The 13,031-nt window shown below is 35.0% G+C and overlaps 1 protein-coding gene across 1 annotated transcript in view; it reads right to left on the reverse strand.

The window, feature by feature from the left end:
* The window catches only part of FBXL17 (F-box and leucine rich repeat protein 17), a 280,966-nt gene that overhangs the window by 170,374 nt on the left and 97,561 nt on the right, over positions 1-13,031 (reverse strand). The window lies entirely within an intron of this gene.

The raw sequence follows: 13,031 nt of genomic DNA on the forward strand, positions 1-13,031 counted from the left end.
AATGGCTTCATGTTCACAGTTTTCTTGTCATTTTTAAAATGCATCCAGTCAATATCAAGTACTTGACAGTGGTATTCTCTCAATGTAGCCTACATGTATCAAAGTTCGAAATATTACTAAACAAACCAGAACCAATGTATACAGATGTGTAGGGAAAGAAACCACTGAAATGTACCAACCAAAAGAAATACAAAGACAATTAATAATAGAGCTATAAAATTCTGAAAGGAAGACCTTCTGCTTGAAGTGGTTTATTCACAGTAGGAAAGTACTTACAATACCTAAAGACTGTGGGAATACTTGAATGCCATCTGAAAGGCCCTGCTTGGTAATATTTTATTCCATTTAACAAGCTTATTGTCATGCCTTGTAGAATGACAGCTGCCAAGATCAGCATGGAATAGCAACTTCTACAACAAAGTGATATCTAGACCTCCTGAGTAAAATCTTCCTCTAGAAGTTTTGCCAAGGAACTTCAAGAGTGCATTCTACCCTGGATTATATAAACAGGTATCTTAGTCACCGTAACCAAAATCATATAAAACTGAATTTGCCAAGTCCAAGGTCAAAAATCATATTTACAAATGTGCTGAAAATAAGTCTGAATGAATGCATTTTATACCATTTAACCCACAGTGCAAATTAACAAAGAAATGTAACAGGTCTATTGTCTCCTTTTAGAGCTCTGTCAAAATCAATCTCAATATTTTTCCTATCAAAGTATGTTCTTTTAAAAAATATTCAGATATTTTATCACCTCATACTTGATTTTTATGGGCTGAAATAAACTATGCCACTTTGGTAGCGTTGAAAAGCACTTCAAAGGAGCTGAAAAGCCCTTAAAGTTGTTTAGCTAGTATTAATTTATAGCAGGAAAGTACCAGAGAAGAACAGAATAAATAACAGATACTCCACTGCACATATCCATGAACCTGAGATTCTGTTTTATAAACAGAATTCACATTTGTTTAATAAAATCAGCTTTTGTATTATGTTCTGTTCTGCACTAGGCAGGTCCATAAGATGTATTTTAGTTTTTGTTTTATTTTGTTTTTGAGCAGTGATGCCTTTTAGATGCTGCATCCAGCCTCAGGTTTCAGTACCTAGGATATAGCCTAGCTTGAGGTGGAATAGATCATGGAGTATAGAGCTGTCACTGAAAAAAACCCTGCTGCACTCCTATATGTTACTCCTGAAGCAAACACGGTGTAGTGCCTGAGATTTAGAGACTTAACTAGATATAACTCTTACCTAGACTTATCTAAACATAAGCAGGATCTGCTTTTGAGAAATACACCTACTCATAACTGATTTTTGCCTTATGTCACGCAGGAACTTGTACAACCCATCCATCCAGTAGAACAGGATCAGAACCAAAAAGATTCTAGCAGAGAAACTAATTTATTTGGAAACAAAAGTGCATGAAAGAAATACATTTTTTTCCTATTCTAAATGGTAGCTACTTTTAAACACCTGATTTAGGAAGCATTCATTCCTTCAGTATGTTTACACACACACAAAGTATCTATTTTTACCCATTAAGAAAACATAGCATGCAATGTGCAAAATTTTTTTTGTCATAAGCACATCGTATTATATATATAAATACATGAGTGAACATACCATGTGATGTTCAAGGTTTCCTTTGTCATAAGCACATTATATTAATGCACAACAATAACAACAACAAAGGAGCAAAAGCATAAACTTTAAAATATATAGTCTGAAAGAAAATTAACTAAAGAGAAGTAAAATGAGGAAAGAAAATGGAAAATATATCAGAAACGGTTCTGAAACATTAACTTCACTAACCTCAGATAAACAAGTGGAAAGTCTATTTACAAAAAGAATTTGTGCATGGTGTCAGATGTGCTGTGTATCGTTTCTAGTGTTCCTGACTTCTATAGAATGTTCATTTGAAAATACATTCCTTCATTATATAGGAATGGAATTATTTTGTAATTAATGATTTGCAACTTGTATTTGCCAATAATGTTGTCCCAAAAGTGAAGAGAAAAAAAAAAAAAATCATTTATTTTACTTTTGCTGTGTAAGACCATTGCAAACCAGAGACGATTTGAACAGCTTCCCAAATACTTTAATAGTTTGCTGTGGTTTTCACTCCTCTGAAAGAAGCTAGGGAAACACTATAGCAGTGAGGTTTTTCCAGAATATATTTCTCTCTTTATTAGGAGAACTTCTCCTTTACTCTAGAGACCTATATGCTTCATCACTTGAGCTTGAAAAACAGCCTGTACTAATAACAGCCTAGCAGGTCTTGGTAAATCCAAGTTGCTATAACAATGTCTCAAGAGATAATATGATCTCTTTCCACAATGGAAACAGAAGAATATTTTAAGGAACTAAAAAGAGAGTAAAATGAAGGCATCTGTGTAGAACTAAACATATAGAAATATAAGAAATTTTCTTCAGATATACTGAGTGATTGTGTCAGTGCCAAGAACCACCTTTAAAAATGTTTAAACTCACTGAGAAAACAATGAATATCTGAAAAACAAACAACTGAGTGTGAAATATTTTTATTTTAACCATGTCCCATTAGAAAAAAAGGAAGATTTATAGCAAAGCTGTTTTTCCAACAGTTTTTTATAGATTTATATTAGCTATCTTGAAAAAAAAAAGTTTTTAGAAACTGAAGATGGTATGGAAGCAATGTTTGTAATCATCTCACTGTAGTTAGATTTTATAATGCAGCCTGGATTAACTGGGACCTGGCAAATCTGCTTGTCATGGTTCTATGTTTTTGTTTTTGTTTTTTGTTTTTGGGTTTCAGTATTCCACATCAAAACATCATGTAGTGTACGGGGCATTAAAGTGTCACTGCCCCAATCCCAGGTACCTATCCCTGTACATTACAGCAGTCACAGGATCTGGCCCTTCCGGGTGGGGGGGGCGCTCTCTTGCTGCCTGGCAGTGGGTGCTGGAGGGTGCTTTCCTAGCCGTTCCAACCTTTTCAGGTTTGAATCGGTCCCAGGAACTCTCTCTCTCTCATCTTGTCTGATTTATTAATCTCAATTTCAATTAAATTGTACATATTGTGTTATCTTGTATTCCGATATTATAGTAAAATAAGTTTTCCTCCATAGATTGTTGCCGCTGCTCTTTTCCTCCCTTCCTTCCTTCCCATTTTTGTGGGACTGGGGTGGGAGGGAGGGCAGAGGCCTGTCGCCCCTGTCACAGACATAGATTGATCTGGTCAACTCTGTGACACTGCTCCACTGCAAAACTTCTAGCACTGCTCTTACCTCTCCCACTAAATAACATCCATTCGCATCACTCCATTAAAGGCTGTTAATTAGTTAAGTTACTTACTTTCAATCCATTAGTTGAAATCCAAACCAGTGAACAGACAAGAAACATGACAAAGGAGGAAATAGTTGGTAAAAGGAAAACAAGAAAAGAATAAATACAGAAACCAATTCTTCTGACCTTTCACTGTACTGAATACTCATAATGATATCTTACACTCAGCAATGGTCTTCATTAGCATATATTTGACTAGAAGTGAGGAGCCAACAGAAAAGAGTAAACTCACCTATTCTACCTTCAGCATTTTTAACTGAACAAATGAAATGGTATCTAACAGCAAGTGCTAGCAGATGAATCACAAAACTGCTGGGTCTCTGACCTCTAGTGCTCACCTGTTAAACACTCCTGTTCCAGCAGGACACCCAGAGCAGGGTACCCAGAGCACATCCAGGTGGCTTTTGGAGATCCCCAAGGAGGAGACCACACAACCTCTCTGCGCAGTCTATATCAGTGCTCCATTACTGGCAAGCACAGAGCAGCTTCCTGATGCTCAGAGGGAAACTCCTGTGCTCCAATATGTGTCTGATGCCTCCTGAACTGGCCTTGGGCATTACTGAACAGAGCCTGGCTCCACTATCTTTGCGTGCTCCCTTCATTTATTTGTATGCACTGCTGAGATCCTACTTGAGCTTCTCCAGGCTGAACAGCCCCAGCTGTCTCAGCCTTTCCTCACTGGAGGGATATTTCAGTTCCTTATCATCACTGGATCTTCATGAGACTTCCACCAGTCCATCCACATTTCTCCTGTACTGGATAGCTCAGAACAGGATACAGCAATTGCTGTGTGGCCTTAAGCCAGAAAATGGTCTACAGATTGTAAAAATGGTTGCCAGTAAAAAGTTCAAGCTTAACAATTTAACAGTGAGCAGTGTGTTTGCTGTCTGTTCTGCATGTATTAAAACTGAATTGTTCTGCCCCTCCCTTGTACAAGATTAGATGTACAAATTGGCTGAGTCTCATCTCCCTGCAGTACACAAACGTGCATACAGCAATTTCTCTTTCATTCCATATGGTAAAAATCTAGATGCATAGACTGAAGGAAGTTTGAGATCACTTTAGTGTATTTCTGATAGGGAAAAACAGATCGTCAATCACAGGCTATGCAGAGAAAGCAGACTCCGACCCAGAAATAAGCCACTCAGTGCTCATTGTCTACGCTCCATGTGCATTACCCTGATAACCACTTTCATGTTATGTTACCACTTATTTTCCTTGTTACATTATTACTTCCTATTCTAGAACCAGCCATTCAATCACTCATCAACTCAATTTCATCATCATCATCATCCTCTTCATGCTCACTACAACTTTTCAAAAGTACTTTAATTTCTCATCTCCAATAGAGTAAACCCTTCACAATTCATCACTCATTAATTAATCTTGAACTAAAAAACAGAGACATCATCTGTATCTACATCTAAAATCACAGAAAAATCAGTATAAATCAACATCACTCAGCCTTCTTTGACTATAAGGAAAGAAAAAGGGGTGATCAATGACTTAAACTGATCAGGATTGAAGGTAATTAGCATATAGCATCTGACTCATTGCCTGCTTACATTGTTCCCACCAACAACATAGATTTTATGTTCATCTATAAGAATCGAAAATTTAAAAAATATCTTAATTTTGACCTTATGTCCCATGCAATAAGTATTCCCGAGCAAATTTTAGAAGATGGTTATCCACCTTTCAAAAATATTTTTAATGGATATGCTGATGGACTCTAAAAAACATAGTCAGTACAGTAAATCATTAGGACAGCTATCCCTTCTCTTTTTTTTTTCCTCCCCCAAGTACTGTGAAATATAAGTTGTACCCTCAGAATGCAACGATAACTGTAATAAAGACTACATTTGTCCATCTGAGCATCAGTAAATTGGATTTTTTATTTTGTTATACTACTTCAAATTATACCATTGCAAATATTTTGTCTGCAGAAAATGATATAAAAATTATATATATACATATCCTCTGTGTATATATGTATATATAGATATATATATAATTTTTTTTTTTTTCCCAGTTCTCATGATGGACTAACAACTCAGTTTCATAACACACTATCATTTCCATGCTTTCCTGCACTTTCTTAATTTTTGTAAGGTATGTCATATAGGAAACAGCTGAGCCACATTTGTGTCAAGTCTGCCATTTCTAATTATCAGCAACTAAGTGTAAGCAGTTTCTCCTTTGGCTTAACACACGTACACCTATCTTCCAAAAATTCTTTTATGCCACAATTCATAAAATTGTTTAGGTTGATGTTAAGTCCCCAGCACTAGATTAATAACTAATTACAGGAGATATTTATCATCTCAAGTTTCCTACATGAGGATTGTCAGACTTAATAACTTTCCTCATATTTTCACTATTTACAGAAATAGTGCTTCATTTATCATATACTTCAGCAGTGTGACAACATTAGACTATTTTCTCCACTTTTGATGTACTTTAAGAATCATAAAACAGTGTAAAATCTTGACAACATATTGGAAATTTTATTATTTTTGGTAACATTTATTTCCACCTCACAGTGTTTCTTAAAAAGCTATTCTAAAACAAGTCAATGCAGAAGTAGAACTGGCTAAAAACTTAATAAATACACAGTTAAGCTTAATTAAATAAAACACATTCTGATTTTTATCACTGATTAGTTTTTGCAGAGATTACGAAAATGATTCATTTCATGTCCGTAAAAAGTCTTCTATTTGACAGCAATGCCAAAGGAACTGTTTCAGAAGTAGTTTTCAAGTGGATTCTGGGCATTTAACTAAAAGCTGAGAGGAGTCAGTACTTCTCTCAGATCTTGCAGACAGTTGCTGAGATGCTCCAGGTTTGTTTTTTTTCAAGTCGCTTGCAGGCTGGATTGCAAAGTAACTCAACGCTTAAAGCAAGGTTATACAGAACAGCACAAATGTGCAGCCAGTGCTAATTCCACTGGGAATCTCATGCTGCATTACTGAGCATAGTAAGATGCCATCCTCACAAAGTATTGCATAATGAAAGCAAAAAATAAATTATACAAGATATTACATTACTTAAAGAAGGTATAAGTGACAAGTTCCAAGTTTATCATTGCAGCAAATATTGCAGCAACAGTATTATCCTAATATTATGATGAAACACAAGAGTATCTTCCAGAAAATGTCAGCTTCTAAACCTGACACTTAGCAACCAGCTACTAGTTGTGCAATGAAAATTGCTGTACTGGGTGTGGGTGAACCAGTGCTGCCAGAAGGCTGTTCAGGTTCTCTGTGGGATGAGACAGGTACAAACAGCAGTGGGAATACCAAGAGGCACTGGTGGTGGGAAAGAAATGGGAATACTCCCTAGCACTGAAGCAAGCAGATATCCATAGCACAGACTACAGGGATGCTCCATGGGGCATATGGTGCTTGTAAAATAAATGTGGCCCACATCTCTGTTGGAGAGAGGAAAAGTGGAACACAGTGGAAAAGAGGACAAATGCTGTTTGTGACATCCCTCTTCCTCATCCCCTGGCACTGCTGAGGGTGGCAGAGGATTAAGAAAAAAAGGAGTGAAACTGAGCCCAAGAAAGAAGCGGGAAAGATGATAATCTTTGCTGTTTTGATCCTTAATACCTGAATCTATTTTAATATGCAATAAATTAAATTTCTTTTCCCTAAATTAAGGCTTCTTTGTCCTCAATAGGTGATCTTCCTGCCTTTATTTCAGCCCACAAGCTTTCTCATCCCATTTTTTTCCCTCTATTTTCCCTCTAGTCTTGCTGAGGAGGAAGAGTGAGAGAACAGCTGTATAGCTGCTCAGCTGTTAGACAAGGATATCCGCCACATCAGTGAAACTGCAATTATTTATGGCAGAATGAAATAGTAGAGATAGCTGATCCAACAGTATTCTTTTTAGTTTTTCAAACATTTAAGTTAAACATTTTAGCACAGTTAAATCAGGTACTACGTCAGTATTGAAAAACTCTGAAAAGTAAATGCTCTTGGACATAATTCAAATGAAAGTTATTGTGAAATACCGAAACTGAAACGATAATAGAAGACAGAGAGTAAAAGCAAGTCATCTGCCAAATAACCTAAAACAAGCAGCAGAAAAGGCAATATAGCAACTGAAAGACAACTTTTCCTTAGAGATGTGCATGTACTTATAGTGAATATTTCAGTTGTTCTCTTACTGATTTGTAACCTGGTACCATAATAAATACCCTTTACTTAACCATTCTACTAACGAAAAATACTGACCTTAACAGTGGAATATTACTGTATCTATTTAAAAATAATTTAAACAAAAACCAACAAGTCTGTGGATAGGTTTTTGGGGGGTTTTTTGTTTGTTTTTGGGTTTTTTTTTTCTTTTTTCTGTTTGTTTTAAAGCTGTTTCAATGTTATTATGTTTAATCGGAACACACTCCACTTTCATCAGATTATACAAAAACGGAAAATGAGGGAATATGGGTAATCAGTGTTTCTTCTGCTTTTCCTACCTGTTAGAACAAGGTTTGAAAGGGATGCTATCAAATATATTATGGATAAAAAAATGCTAATGTACCCCAGTATCTTTACTGACTCAATCTACAAAAGTACTTCTCTTCCAAACGCGCTTTTCTTTAATAATATTTTCCCTTCATTTGTTCAAACAAAATGGTCAGTGTAAAACCAATAATAACATACTGTGCATATCTTTCTTTGACTTCTTCAACTACTGGCTTCACAACAATGTACCAAAGCACTAGCATCAATGAAAGGACACTGGGATGGGCCTCAGGCAGGAGGAGGAAGGGGTGGCAGACACAGCGCATTATGAACTGCCTCTGTTCACCATTCCTCTGCACCATTCAGCAAGGAGGGCATAGAAGAGTGGGGAATTAAGAAATTATGTTGAAACTGGGAAGATGAGGAGTATGGGGGAAAGTGCCTTTAGTTTTGTCTTTCTTTTCCTCTTGCCATCCTTTGCTATTTTTAATTGGCAATAAATTAATGTTCCCCAAGTCCAATCTGTTCCGTACTGAATCTGAATCTGTACTGTCTCTGACAGTAATTGGCAAGTGATCTCCATGTCTTTATCTGACCCATCATCTTATTTTTTCCCTGACTTGTTGAAGAGGGAGACTGAGAGAGCAGTTGAGTGGGTATCTGGCAGCCAGACAAGTTTAACCCAGTATAAAGACTGAATTTTTTTCATCTATTTTTTTCATAATCACTAAAAATCAATAAACAAACAGATAAATAAATAATATTCAACCATACAAAAAATCAGAATTTAATGTAGAAAATTCACTTAAGTATGCCAAGTTATCTTTGTCCAACTTCAGTACTGTATTTTGAAACTTAAACATCTGACAATCACCGTCACATCATTTTACATAATACTTTTGTAAAGAAATTTGTTTCACTTTACATATGTAATTAAAAAGTATCACATTTAAAGTAGGTGGCACATTTTATAACTTCTAATGGAGTTTAAATTTTTAATGTACCTGACTGTAAACACCTGATAATTATGCAGAGGACTTAAAGGAAATCACCCTTCAGATAATGCTTAAAAGATTAAATAAAATTAGAATTAAGAAATGCTACAGTTCACTTTCAATGATTTATGACAGATATATAATACAAAAATACAGCTTCTCTTCTGGAAGTCTTCTCTATACACCAAAACCAGATTACTCAAAAATACAGAAGTATCAATGCTCCTGGAGCAAGTTTGCACTTCAGTCAGACCTGCTGAATACTAACATGAAGCATTAGCATTTGTCATCACCACAGATTAAAACACACAGTTTGCTTGTGCAAAAAACAAACAAACAAAAAAAAAACTAACAAAAACAATCTAGCCAAAAGGTTTCACACATTTGTAGTTTTAATGTATTTTTAATATCAAATATGAAGAGTGTTACATTTTCAGGAAGAAAAAATTATTTTAGCAGTTTTTGCACTGGAAAATAATTCCAGCATTCACTAAACTTGCATTTTATTGAAAATGTACTGTAAGAACTGACCTATTTTTTTTTATATTCATCTCTGCTAATGAAATGATGGAGCATCCACACAAGACAGCAACTCTGGGACTAACCTTAGCAAGTGATCATCTGTTCAAAGCATCTTCAGCACTGTGTCCTCTACCCACCACATATCTACATCAGACCAAATACTCCCAAGGCTTTTCATGCCTTCATCAATTCATATTAACTAATGTAGGCAGTCATCACAAAATTTTTAAACACTCCTCTAGCACACAGAAGACCATATTAATAATTTAGTCTGGTAAGAAGCAGTGTGGAAAACCCCATATGTTCTCTGCCAACAAATGCAACGATCAGTTCTGAGAAAATTAGTGTTTTAGTGATCCAACTGAAGAGAGCAGATGGAGATGCTTCAAAGTAGAATATGCTCATTTTTCCTGACTCCACTACTGCACATTTTCATTGTCAGGTTTACATTACAGCTTCCAATCATTTATTGTTTCTTCTACTTTTCATTTGTATTTTGACTTCCTGACTACTAAACTTGTCAAAGGTCTGCATTTCTGAGTTTATCCACTTCAGACTCCAACAAGAAATCTCACCACCAGGTCCTAACCAGCACAAGGAGACTGTACCTTTGTGCCATTTACTCTCATTTATCTATAGTGCTATTTCGTAGAAGTTCCACAAGACAACAGCACTTTTTAAGAGCACTGGTATAAGAAGATCAAATTCAAGTTACCCATCTGTGCTCAAAGCTCAGTGAGGTGCTATGATAAAAATCACATTCCTCTGCAGAACTATGCAACATGTTATGTCATGCTTTGCTGAACATCCTTAGGGCTTTATTTCTAGATGTCATTTGAATTTATACTGCTTTATCCATTCAAATTTGCAAGAACAAATGCAATGACCATTAACAAAACTTCAAAGTAATAAGTTTATTTAAAATCAAGCCTCAAAGGAACCATCATGTTTGTCGATCTCAGTTTGTCAGATCTCTGCAATATAAAGACTTAAAGACAAATCTTCTGCATACTAAAAGAATTTACAGGTTTGGGTTTGAAAGAAGAAATGGGAATATTTCTATGATGTATAATTAGCATATAAAATATATAAGATGTACTTTGATATATTTTAGTATATAAAACTTCTGAGGCAGCTATATACCTGCAAGAGTAATTGCTATGTTAGATTAATTGAGCTTTCTAAGATCTTTTTTAACTCTCAACTTTTAAGACACTGTTTTACAAGTCATTATTGGAGACTCATTTTCTTTAACTTTTAAAATGAATGTCAAGACTACTTCAACTGAACATATTTTTCGCTTTAAGCAAAAAGAAACTATTTTTTTACTGCCCTACAAATGCCTTGCAGATACACACTTTTAAAAACAAAAATAGCTTCAATCAAAACACAGAAATAATAGTTCTTGCTAATTCCCACAGAACCAAAATTCTGTGCTTGCCATGCAAAGGTCTTGCACTCTTGAAAGTTTTGATTCCTTTCAGTTACTTAACAAGAATTGTAATGATCACAGAATCTAATAAAACACTGTGTCATGCGTAGGAGAATGCAATAAATATTCTGGGGCCATGGCCTTGCTTGTGGAAAGAATGTTTATGGAATTCTGGAAACAATAAAGAAATCTAAAGTGAAGTTTTAAAATCAGAGATTTACTTCAGCTGTAAAATCTAACACTATTCTACTACAAGAGAACTTTCTGGTTTTATTTCAGTCAGGGTTCTGCACCAAGGAATGAAAAAAAACAGTTTTCCTTGACTTTAAAGAAAGTAAACAAACAAAGCCCCAAATGTTTTTTTTTTTCTTTATTTAAAAACCCAACAATCTTCTCATGTACTACAGAGAATTAAAATGTCTTAGCAAGTTTGTAAAAAAAAAATCAGTAGAAGACAATAAGCTGGGTTGATAATGTGTTAAGGGAAAAAAAACGGGGGGAAACTAATTCTATTCTCTTTTTTAATATCATGAGTCTGGTATATCTTAGACTGGTACTATATTGTGTGTGATGGATGCAATGATCAAAAAGTCTTCTCAAAGGTATTAAAAACCCTCTGACACCCCTTCTAACTAGGAGCTATGGCCTGCTATCAAATGAAAAACAAAACAAGTTCATCATACCTTAGATCATTAATAAACTAACTGAGCTTACACTAATTTAGATTTTTATCTGGTAAATACCTGAACAGTTCTTTGAATTTCTGAATATTCACCCAACTCTTCAAAGTAAATACACTAATAATACTCTGCTGAATATGTCTCCATGTTGATTAAAGACTATTGCTATATCACATACCTTTCATATTGTTTTCAGTATCCTTTAATTCAGTACATGTGGAAACTGGGAGAAATGACTTCATACATATTAATGTTTCAAGCTAATTGTAAAACGGGAAAAATTCCTAAACTACTGAACAACTACCTCTCAATAAAATTTAATAAAAGTGTTCATCATTTTCCATATTTTCTCTGTTTGTTTTAGCTGGAAGATAATTTGAATAGCTAAATTAAATCTGTGGCCATCTCTTACAATTTAAGCTTTGAAAACGTATCTGTGTAATAAGAAGCAAAATTAAAACAACTACAGAGACAGAAGTCAATTATCTAAAAGTTCACAAGTGCGGAAAAACTGTCAGTGATGGAAACAGTTTCCTTTTTTTGTTAAATTTCATAACTCTACTCAGCATGAAGTTTCAGAGTTATATGCACACAGGTAAAAGACACACTGCGTACTCTAGTTCAGTAACAAACTTCAGAACAGTTTGAAAAGAATCACTTTGGATAATACCAAGCAGACCGTTTTACTCACAATGTTCTTGCAGTAAAGTATACTACTCCAACCAATTATAACCTTAAAAACCCCCACCTTTTAAATTTACATTTTTCACCTTAGTTGTTTTTTTTTTTTTAATTATTCTAAAATTTTCCAGTACAGTAGTTTTTCTCATCAAATATGGCCCTATAATGACATAGGGCAATTAAGTGCTTTCAATGCCAAAGTAAGGATATCCTTACCCCTACCCCAAACAACACCTAAACAAACAACCCAAAACCAGCCTCATAAGCTACGAAAGAGGAGCAGTAGTAAAAATTCAATGGTACTTCATATTCAATACATTTCCATATTACTAATTTTAGAACATCATACTTTTGTCAAAGTTTAAGCTTATTTTCACTTGAATACATTCTAAAAGACTTGAAAGAGCATATATTTGAAAAAGTCCACAGCCATACAGAAGAAAAGTCATTCTAAGCACTCTTTCCTGTTCTCCTTAATGTAGTGCATACTGCTCAGAAGGAAAAGACTTCATTAATATCCCAGCTATCCTTTCAGTCTCATTCTGCTTTATTTGCCAAAAGGTAAAGGATTTTATGCTTTCTAAACAAACATAAATTTGATGACTTAACTCATAATAGCAATCTATTTTTCCTTACGTAGACAAAAATATGCTTCATTGTTCATGTATGTTTAAATCTGTTCAAAGGCCCTCCACTTATGGAAAGACTCATAGTAAATGTGCATTTCAGTCAGGCATGTTAAAGAGCACATTCTCATGTAACCTACAGCAAACAACCAATTAGGGATGCCATCCTATTATAAGCAAACTTTCCACAACAAGAACACATAAGAGCACGTAAGGTATGTTTAGATGATTTACCCACACCAAACAAGAACAACTCAAAAAACAGTTGGTTTTACTCATCTCCTCCAATGTCCAATGTCCAA

Source organism: Lagopus muta, chromosome Z (genome assembly GCF_023343835.1).
Source record: "Lagopus muta isolate bLagMut1 chromosome Z, bLagMut1 primary, whole genome shotgun sequence".
Classification (NCBI taxonomy): Eukaryota; Metazoa; Chordata; class Aves; order Galliformes; family Phasianidae; genus Lagopus; species Lagopus muta.